Source organism: Ambystoma mexicanum, chromosome 4p (genome assembly GCF_040938575.1).
Source record: "Ambystoma mexicanum isolate Mex_15411 chromosome 4p, UKY_AmexF1_1, whole genome shotgun sequence".
In the NCBI taxonomy this organism is placed as follows: Eukaryota; Metazoa; Chordata; class Amphibia; order Caudata; family Ambystomatidae; genus Ambystoma; species Ambystoma mexicanum.
This window is the reverse complement of record NC_090927.1, coordinates 843,238,470-843,246,475: the sequence shown is the minus strand read 5'-3', so window position 1 is coordinate 843,246,475 and position 8,006 is coordinate 843,238,470. Positions and strand designations below refer to the sequence as shown.

Below are 8,006 nucleotides of genomic sequence, written 5' to 3'. Positions count from 1 at the left end.
TATTTTTCAAATTTGGTATGTTTCCAAAATAATTGTATCCTGTTTTATAGCGGAAATGTTGGACAACATCATGAGGGCTGGAGCTACCTTTTTACATAGAATTAGCATACAGGTAGTGTGTTCATGGGTAATAAATCGACTTTCACATGTAATGCAGTACAGAGAATATTGAGTCCTTCAAGAGGCATGAAAGAAAACCATTATTGTGTTGATTGTTCTCTCCACCTCCCTGCAACAGACACAGGATGGATGAATTAAAGTTATCCTACCAGACATAGGAGTCCTGAATGGGCCCACCAGTCTTATATATCTCGCCTGATCGAGCCTGATCGAGCGATGAGCGTGGTATCATGTTGCAAGTGGCTGCATGGCTTAGCTTACTAAATGCAAATGCATAAGAGTAATATTCTTAGCATTCCTAGAGCCTACGGCCACACCACACTGAATGCACCCGATCTCGTCTGATCTCGGAAGTTAAGCGGTGTTAGGCCTAGTTAGTACCTGGATGGGAGACCGCCTGGGAATACCAGGTGCTGTAGGCTTTTTTGTGCTCCAAGTTCAGGAAGTGAGCCCTTTCTCAATTGCCTTTCAAAACTGCAAGGTCTAGCCGACTAGATGCTTAAAAGTACAAAACTCACTAGGCCCAGAGCCTACGGCCACACCACACTAAATGCGCCCGATCTCATCTGATCTCAGAAGCTAAGCAGTGTCGGGCCTAGTTAGTACCTGGATGGGAGACCGCCTGGGAATACCAGGTGCTGTAGGCTTTTTTTGTACTCCAAGTTCAGGAAGTGAGCCATTTCTCAATTGCCTTTCAAAACTGCAAGGTCTAGCTGACTAGATGCTTAAAAGTACAAAACTCACAAGGCCCAGAGCCTGCGGCCACACCACACTGAATGCGCCCGATCTCGTCTGATCTTGGAAGCTAAGCAGTGTCGGGCCTCGTTAGTACCTGGATGGGAGACCGCGTGGGAATACCAGGTGCTGTAGGCTTTTTTGTGCTCCAAGTTCAGGAAGTGAGCCATTTCTCAATTGCCTTTCAAAACTGCAAGGTCTAGCTGACTAGATGCTTAAAAGTACAAAACTCACTAGGCCCAGAGCCTACGGCCACACCACACTGATTGCGCCCGATCTCGTCTGATCTTGGAAGCTAAGCAGTGTTGGGTCTAGTTAGTACCTGGATGGGAGACCGCCTGGGAATACCAGGTGCTGTAGGCTTTTTTTGTGCTCCAAGTTCAGGAAGTGAGCCATTTCTCAATTGCCTTTCAAAACTGCAAGGTCTAGCCGACTAGATGCTTAAAAGTACAAAACTCACTAGGCCCAGAGCCTACGGCCACACCACACTGAATGTGCCCGATCTCAGAAGCTAAGCAGGGTCGGGCCTCGTTAGTACCTGGATGGGAGACCGCCTGGGAATACCAGGTGCTGTAGGCTTTTTTGTGCTCCAAGTTCAGGAAGTGAGCCATTTCTCAATTGCCTTTCAAAACTGCAAGGTCTAGCCGACTAGATGCTTAAAAGTACAAAACTCACTAGGCCCAGAGCCTACGGCCACACCACACTGAATGCGCCCGATCTCGGAAGCTAAGCAGGGTCAGGCCTAGTTAGTACCTGGATGGGAGACTGCCTGGCAATACCAGGTGCTGTAGGCTTTTTTGTGCTCCATGATTAGTAATTGCGCAACTTCTCAATTATTTTTCAAATTTGGTATGTTTCCAAAATAATTGTATCCCGTTTTATAGCGGAAATGTTGGACAACATCATGAGGGCTGGAGCTACCTTTTTACATAGAATTAGCATACAGGTAGTGTGTTCATGGGTAATAAATCGACTTTCACATGTAATGCAGTACAGAGAATATTGAGTCCTTCAAGAGGCATGAAAGAAAACCATTATTGTGTTGATTGTTCTCTCCACCTCCCTGCAACAGACACAGGATGGATGAATTAAAGTTATCCTACCAGACATAGGAGTCCTGAATGGGCCCACCAGTCTTATATATCTCGCCTGATCGAGCCTGATCGAGCGATGAGCGTGGTATCATGTTGCAAGTGGCTGCATGGCTTAGCTTACTAAATGCAAATGCATAAGAGTAATATTATTAGCATTCCTAGAGCCTACGGCCACACCACACTGAATGCACCCGATCTTGTCTGATCTCGGAAGTTAAGCAGTGTTAGGCCTAGTTAGTACCTGGATGGGAGACCGCCTGGGAATACCAGGTGCTGTAGGCTTTTTTGTGCTCCAAGTTCAGGAAGTGAGCCCTTTCTCAATTGCCTTTCAAAACTGCAAGGTCTAGCCGACTAGATGCTTAAAAGTACAAAACTCACTAGGCCCAGAGCCTACGGCCACACCACACTAAATGCGCCCGATCTCATTTGATCTCAGAAGCTAAGCAGTGTCGGGCCTAGTTAGTACCTGGATGGGAGACGGCCTGGGAATACCAGGTGCTGTAGGCTTTTTTTGTACTCCAAGTTCAGGAAGTGAGCCATTTCTCAATTGCCTTTCAAAACTGCAAGGTCTAGCCGACTAGATGCTTAAAAGTACAAAACTCACAAGGCCCTGAGCCTACGGCCACACCACACTGAATTCGTCTGATCTCGGTAGCTAAGCAGTGTCGGGCCTCGTTAGTACCTGGATGGGAGACCGCGTGGGAATACCAGGTGCTGTAGGCATTTTTGTGCTCCAAGTTCAGGAAGTGAGCCATTTCTCAATTGCCTTTCAAAACTGCAAGGTCTAGCTGACTAGATGCTTAAAAGTACAAAACTCACTAGGCCCAGAGCCTACGGCCACACCACACTGATTGCGCCCGATCTCGTCTGATCTCAGAAGCTAAGCAGTGTCGGGCCTAGTTAGTACCTGGATGGGAGACCGCCTGGGAATACCAGGTGCTGTAGGCTTTTTTTGTGCTCCAAGTTCAGGAAGTGAGCCATTTCTCAATTGCCTTTCAAAACTGCAAGGTCTAGCTGACTAGATGCTTAAAAGTACAAAACTCACTAGGCCCAGAGCCTACGGCCACACCACACTGATTGCGTCTGATCTCGGAAGCTAAGCAGTGTCGGGCCTAGTTAGTACCTGGATGGGAGACCGCCTGGGAATACCAGGTGCTGTAGGCTTTTTTGTGCTCCAAGTTCAGGAAGTGAGCCATTTCTCAATTGCCTTTCAAAACTGCAAGGTCTAGCCGACTAGATGCTTAAAAGTACAAAACTCCCTAGGCCCAGAGCCTACAGCCACACCACACTGAATGCGCCCGATCTCGGAAGCTAAGCAGGGTCGGGCCTAGTTAGTACCTGGATGGGAGACTGCCTGGGAATACCAGGTGCTGTAGGCTTTTTTGTGCTCCATGATTAGTAATTGCGCAACTTCTCAATTATTTTTCAAATTTGGTATGTTTCCAAAATAATTGTATCCCGTTTTATAGCGGAAATGTTGGACGACATCATGAGGGCTGGAGCTACCTTTTTACATAGAATTAGCATACAGGTAGTGTGTTCATGGGTAATAAATCGACTTTCACATATAATGCAGTACAGAGAATATTGAGTCCTTCGAGAGGCATGAAAGAAAACCATTATTGTGTTGATTGTTCTCTCCACCTCCCTGCAACAGACACAGGATGGATGAATTAAAGTTATCCTACCAGACATAGGAGTCCTGAATGGGCCCACCAGTCTTATATATCTCGCCTGATCGAGCGATGAGCGTGGTATCATGTTGCAAGTGGCTGCATGGCTTAGCTTACTAAATGCAAATGCATAAGAGTAATATTCTTAGCATTCCTAGAGCCTATGGCCACACCACACTGAATGCACCCGATCTCGTCTGATCTCGGAAGTTAAGCAGTGTCAGGCCTAGTTAGTACCTGGATGGGAGACCGCCTGGGAATACCAGGTGCTGTAGGCTTTTTTGTGCTCCAAGTTCAGGAAGTGAGCCCTTTCTCAATTGCCTTTCAAAACTGCAAGGTCTAGCCGACTAGATGCTTAAAAGTACAAAACTCACTAGGCCCAGAGCCTACGGCCACACCACACTGAATGCGCCCTATCTCGTTTGATCTCAGAAGCTAAGCAGTGTCGTGCCTCGTTAGTACCTGGATGGGAGACCGCCTAGGAATACCAGGTGCTGTAGGCTTTTTTGTGCTCCAAGTTCAGGAAGTGAGCCATTTCTCAATTGCCTTTCAAAACTGCAAGGTCTAGCTGACTAGATGCTTAAAAGTACAAAACTCACTAGGCCCAGAGCCTACGGCCACACCACACTGAATGCGCCCGATCTCGTCTGATCTCGGAAGCTAGGCAGTGTCGGGCCTAGTTAGTACCTGGGTGGGAGACCGCCTGGGAATACCAGGTGCTGTAGGCTATTTTGTGCTCCATGATTAGTAATTGCGCAACTTCTCAATTGTTTTTCAAATTTGGTATGTTTCCAAAATAATTGTATCCCGTTTTATAGCGGAAATGTTGGACAACATCATGAGGGCTGGAGCTACCTTTTTACATAGAATTAGCATACAGGTAGTGTGTTCATGGGTAATAAATCGACTTTCACATGTAATGCAGTACAGAGAATATTGAGTCCTTCAAGAGGCATGAAAGAAAACCATTATTGTGTTGATTGTTCTCTCCACCTCCCTGCAACAGACACAGGATGGATGAATTAAAGTTATCCTACCAGACATAGGAGTCCTGAATGGGCCCACCAGTCTTATATATCTCGCCTGATCGAGCCTGATCGAGCGATGAGCGTGGTATCATGTTGCAAGTGGCTGCATGGCTTAGCTTACTAAATGCAAATGCATAAGAGTAATATTCTTAGCATTCCTAGAGCCTACGGCCACACCACACTGAATGCATCTGATCTGATCTCGGAAGTTAAGCAGTGTCAGGCCTAGTTAGTACCTGGATGGGAGACCGCCCGGGAATACCAGGTGCTGTAGGCTTTTTTGTGCTCCAAGTTCAGGAAGTGAGCCCTTTCTCAATTGCCTTTTAAAACTGCAAGGTCTAGCCGACTAGATGCTTAAAAGTACAAAACTCACTAGGCCCAGAGCCTACGGCCACACCACACTGAATGCGCCAGATCTCGTCTGATCTCAGAAGCTAAGCAGTGTCGGGCCTAGTTAGTACCTGGATGGGAGACCGCCTGGGAATACCAGGTGCTGTAGGCTTTTTTGTGCTCCAAGTTCAGGAAGTGAGCCATTTCTCAATTGCCTTTCAAAACTGCAAGGTCTAGCCGACTAGATGCTTAAAAGTACAAAACTCACAAGGCCCGGAGCCTACGGCCACACCACACTGAATGCGCCCGATCTCGTCTAATCTCAGAAGCTAAGCAGTGTCGGGCCTAGTTAGTACCTGGATGGGAGACCGCCTGGGAATACCAGGTGCTGTAGGCTCTTTTGTGCTCCAAGTTCAGGAAGTGAGCCATTTCTCAATTGCCTTTCAAAACTGCAAGGTCTAGCCGACTAGATGCTTAAAAGTACAAAACTCACTAGGCCCAGAGCCTACGGCCACACCACACTGATTGCGCCCGATCTCGTCTAATCTCAGAAGCTAAGCAGTGTCGGGCCTAGTTAGTACCTGGATGGGAGACCGCCTGGGAATACCAGGTGCTGTAGGCTCTTTTGTGCTCCAAGTTCAGGAAGTGAGCCATTTCTCAATTGCCTTTCAAAACTGCAAGGTCTAGCCGACTAGATGCTTAAAAGTACAAAACTCACTAGGCCCAGAGCCTACGGCCACACCACACTGAATGCGCCCGATCTCCGAAGCTAAGCAGGGTCGGGCCTCGTTAGTACCTGGATGGGAGACCGCCTGGGAATACCAGGTGCTGTAGGCTTTTTTGTGCTCCAAGTTCAGGAAGTGAGCCATTTCTCAATTGCCTTTCAAAACTGCAAGGTCTAGCTGACTAGATGCTTAAAAGTACAAAACTCACTAGGCCCAGAGCCTACGGCCACACCACACTGATTGCGCCCGATCTCGTCTCATCTCGGAAGCTAAGCAGTGTCGGGCCTAGTTAGTACCTGGATGGGAGACCGCCTGGGAATACCAGGTGCTGTAGGCTTTTTTGTGCTCCAAGTTCAGGAAGTGAGCCATTTCTCAATTGCCTTTCAAAACTGCAAGGTCTAGCTGACTAGATGCTTAAAAGTACAAAACTCACTAGGCCCAGAGCCTACGGCCACACCACACTGATTGCGCCCGATCTCTTCTCATCTCGGAAGCTAAGCAGTGTCGGGCCTAGTTAGTACCTGGATGGGAGACCGCCTGGGAATACCAGGTGCTGTAAGCTTTTTTGTGCTCCAAGTTCAGGAAGTGAGCCATTTCTCAATTGCCTTTCAAAACTGCAAGGTCTAGCTGACTAGATGCTTAAAAGTACAAAACTCACTAGGCCCAGAGCCTACGGCCACACCACACTGACTGCGCCCGATCTCGTCTGATCTCGGAAGCTAAGCAGTGTCGGACCTAGTTAGTACCTGGGTGGGAGACCGCCTGGGAATACCAGGTGCTGTAGGCTTTTTTGTACTCCAAGTTCAGGAAGTGAGCCATTTCTCAATTGCCTTTCAAAACTGCAACGTCTAGCCGACTAGATGCTTAAAAGTACAAAACTCACTAGGACCAGAGGCTACGGCCACAACACACTGAATGCGCCCAATCTCGTCTGATCTCGGAAGCTAAGCAATGTCGGGCCTAGTTAGTACCTGGATGGGAGACTGCCTGGGAATACCAGGTGCTGTAGGCTTTTTTGTGCTCCATGATTAGTAATTGCGCAACTTCTCAATTATTTTTCAAATTTGGTATGTTTCCAAAATAATTGTATCCTGTTTTATAGCAGAAATGTTGGACAACATCATGAGGGCTGGAGCTACCTTTTTACATAGAATTAGCATACAGGTAGTGTGTTCATGGGTAATAAATCGACTTTCACATGTAATGCAGTACAGAGAATATTGAGTCCTTCAAGAGGCATGAAAGAAAACCATTATTGTGTTGATTGTTCTCTCCACCTCCCTGCAACAGACACAGGATGGATGAATTAAAGTTATCCTACCAGACATAGGAGTCCTGAATGGGCCCACCAGTCTTATATATCTCGCCTGATCGAGCGATGAGCGTGGTATCATGTTGCAAGTGGCTGCATGGCTTAGCTTACTAAATGCAAATGCATAAGAGTAATATTCTTAGCATTCCTGGAGCCTACGGCCACACCACACTGAATGCACCCGATCTCGTCTGATCTCGGAAGTTAAGCAGTGTTAGGCCTAGTTAGTACCTGGATGGGAGACTACCTGGGAATACCAGGTGCTGTAGGCTTTTTTGTGCTCCAAGTTCAGGAAGTGAGCCCTTTCTCAATTGCCTTTTAAAACTGCAAGGTCTAGCCGACTAGATGCTTGAAAGTACAAAACTCACTAGGCCCAGAGCCTACGGCCACACCACACTGAATGCGCCCGATCTCGTCTGATCTCAGAAGCTAAGCAGTGTCGGGCCTAGTTAGTACCTGGATGGGAGACCGCCTGGGAATACCAGGTGCTGTAGGCTTTTTTGTGCTTCAAGTTCAGGAAGTGAGCCATTTCTCAATTGCCTTTCAAAACTGCAAGGTCTAGCCGACTAGATGCTTAAAAGTACAAAACTCACAAGGCCCAGAGCCTACGGCCACACCACACTGAATGCGCCCGATCTCGTCTGATCTTGGAAGCTAAGCAGTGTCGGGCCTAGTTAGTACCTGGATGGGAGACCGCCTGGGAATACCAGGTGCTGTAGGCTTTTTTGTGCTCCAAGTTCAGGAAGTGAGCCATTTCTCAATTGCCTTTCAAAACTGCAAGGTCTAGCTGACTAGATGCTTAAAAGTACAAAACTCACTAGGCCCAGAGCCTACGGCCACACCACACTGATTGCGCCCGATCTCGTCTAATCTCGGAAGCTAAGCAGTGTCGGGCCTAGTTAGTACCTGGATGGGAGACCGCCTGGGAATACCAGGTGCTGTAGGCTTTTTTGTGCTCCAAGTTCAGGAAGTGAGCCATTTCTCAATTG

The 8,006-nt window shown here is 47.6% G+C and overlaps 17 non-coding genes and 11 pseudogenes across 17 annotated transcripts; all 28 read left to right on the top strand.

Annotated features, from left to right (window-relative positions):
• The first annotated feature begins 423 nt into the window (after positions 1–423).
• LOC138461698 (5S ribosomal RNA) lies at positions 424–542 on the top strand. Its single transcript, XR_011264305.1, has one exon. It is a non-coding gene; the product is annotated as a 5S ribosomal RNA (ribosomal RNA).
• Positions 543–648: 106 nt separating this feature from the next.
• LOC138465219 (5S ribosomal RNA) lies at positions 649–767 on the top strand. The gene has a single exon (XR_011267794.1). It is a non-coding gene; the product is annotated as a 5S ribosomal RNA (ribosomal RNA).
• A 107-nt stretch (positions 768–874) lies between these two features.
• On the top strand, positions 875–993 carry LOC138454507 (5S ribosomal RNA). Its single transcript, XR_011261180.1, has one exon. It is a non-coding gene; the product is annotated as a 5S ribosomal RNA (ribosomal RNA).
• Positions 994–1,099: 106 nt separating this feature from the next.
• Positions 1,100–1,218, top strand: LOC138453833 (5S ribosomal RNA). The gene has a single exon (XR_011260537.1). It is a non-coding gene; the product is annotated as a 5S ribosomal RNA (ribosomal RNA).
• A 107-nt stretch (positions 1,219–1,325) lies between these two features.
• LOC138459069 (5S ribosomal RNA) lies at positions 1,326–1,434 on the top strand (annotated as a pseudogene).
• Positions 1,435–1,540: 106 nt separating this feature from the next.
• Positions 1,541–1,649, top strand: LOC138459706 (5S ribosomal RNA; annotated as a pseudogene).
• Positions 1,650–2,112: 463 nt separating this feature from the next.
• LOC138463342 (5S ribosomal RNA) lies at positions 2,113–2,231 on the top strand. Its single transcript, XR_011265929.1, has one exon. It is a non-coding gene; the product is annotated as a 5S ribosomal RNA (ribosomal RNA).
• A 106-nt stretch (positions 2,232–2,337) lies between these two features.
• On the top strand, positions 2,338–2,456 carry LOC138455519 (5S ribosomal RNA; annotated as a pseudogene).
• A 107-nt stretch (positions 2,457–2,563) lies between these two features.
• On the top strand, positions 2,564–2,672 carry LOC138459413 (5S ribosomal RNA; annotated as a pseudogene).
• Positions 2,673–2,778: 106 nt separating this feature from the next.
• On the top strand, positions 2,779–2,897 carry LOC138464679 (5S ribosomal RNA). Its single transcript, XR_011267257.1, has one exon. It is a non-coding gene; the product is annotated as a 5S ribosomal RNA (ribosomal RNA).
• A 107-nt stretch (positions 2,898–3,004) lies between these two features.
• On the top strand, positions 3,005–3,113 carry LOC138457563 (5S ribosomal RNA; annotated as a pseudogene).
• A 106-nt stretch (positions 3,114–3,219) lies between these two features.
• On the top strand, positions 3,220–3,328 carry LOC138457461 (5S ribosomal RNA; annotated as a pseudogene).
• A 453-nt stretch (positions 3,329–3,781) lies between these two features.
• On the top strand, positions 3,782–3,900 carry LOC138462619 (5S ribosomal RNA). Its single transcript, XR_011265213.1, has one exon. It is a non-coding gene; the product is annotated as a 5S ribosomal RNA (ribosomal RNA).
• A 106-nt stretch (positions 3,901–4,006) lies between these two features.
• Positions 4,007–4,125, top strand: LOC138457532 (5S ribosomal RNA; annotated as a pseudogene).
• A 106-nt stretch (positions 4,126–4,231) lies between these two features.
• LOC138464290 (5S ribosomal RNA) lies at positions 4,232–4,350 on the top strand. The gene has a single exon (XR_011266871.1). It is a non-coding gene; the product is annotated as a 5S ribosomal RNA (ribosomal RNA).
• Positions 4,351–4,813: 463 nt separating this feature from the next.
• On the top strand, positions 4,814–4,927 carry LOC138456197 (5S ribosomal RNA; annotated as a pseudogene).
• A 106-nt stretch (positions 4,928–5,033) lies between these two features.
• LOC138463227 (5S ribosomal RNA) lies at positions 5,034–5,152 on the top strand. Its single transcript, XR_011265813.1, has one exon. It is a non-coding gene; the product is annotated as a 5S ribosomal RNA (ribosomal RNA).
• Positions 5,153–5,258: 106 nt separating this feature from the next.
• LOC138454738 (5S ribosomal RNA) lies at positions 5,259–5,377 on the top strand. Its single transcript, XR_011261401.1, has one exon. It is a non-coding gene; the product is annotated as a 5S ribosomal RNA (ribosomal RNA).
• A 106-nt stretch (positions 5,378–5,483) lies between these two features.
• Positions 5,484–5,602, top strand: LOC138455027 (5S ribosomal RNA). The gene has a single exon (XR_011261674.1). It is a non-coding gene; the product is annotated as a 5S ribosomal RNA (ribosomal RNA).
• A 106-nt stretch (positions 5,603–5,708) lies between these two features.
• LOC138458697 (5S ribosomal RNA) lies at positions 5,709–5,817 on the top strand (annotated as a pseudogene).
• Positions 5,818–5,923: 106 nt separating this feature from the next.
• Positions 5,924–6,042, top strand: LOC138454800 (5S ribosomal RNA). Its single transcript, XR_011261459.1, has one exon. It is a non-coding gene; the product is annotated as a 5S ribosomal RNA (ribosomal RNA).
• A 106-nt stretch (positions 6,043–6,148) lies between these two features.
• Positions 6,149–6,267, top strand: LOC138455670 (5S ribosomal RNA; annotated as a pseudogene).
• Positions 6,268–6,373: 106 nt separating this feature from the next.
• LOC138463491 (5S ribosomal RNA) lies at positions 6,374–6,492 on the top strand. The gene has a single exon (XR_011266077.1). It is a non-coding gene; the product is annotated as a 5S ribosomal RNA (ribosomal RNA).
• Positions 6,493–6,598: 106 nt separating this feature from the next.
• On the top strand, positions 6,599–6,717 carry LOC138456481 (5S ribosomal RNA; annotated as a pseudogene).
• Positions 6,718–7,170: 453 nt separating this feature from the next.
• LOC138462754 (5S ribosomal RNA) lies at positions 7,171–7,289 on the top strand. The gene has a single exon (XR_011265347.1). It is a non-coding gene; the product is annotated as a 5S ribosomal RNA (ribosomal RNA).
• A 106-nt stretch (positions 7,290–7,395) lies between these two features.
• On the top strand, positions 7,396–7,514 carry LOC138463200 (5S ribosomal RNA). Its single transcript, XR_011265787.1, has one exon. It is a non-coding gene; the product is annotated as a 5S ribosomal RNA (ribosomal RNA).
• A 106-nt stretch (positions 7,515–7,620) lies between these two features.
• Positions 7,621–7,739, top strand: LOC138462730 (5S ribosomal RNA). Its single transcript, XR_011265324.1, has one exon. It is a non-coding gene; the product is annotated as a 5S ribosomal RNA (ribosomal RNA).
• A 106-nt stretch (positions 7,740–7,845) lies between these two features.
• LOC138465072 (5S ribosomal RNA) lies at positions 7,846–7,964 on the top strand. The gene has a single exon (XR_011267647.1). It is a non-coding gene; the product is annotated as a 5S ribosomal RNA (ribosomal RNA).
• Positions 7,965–8,006: the final 42 nt, after the last annotated feature.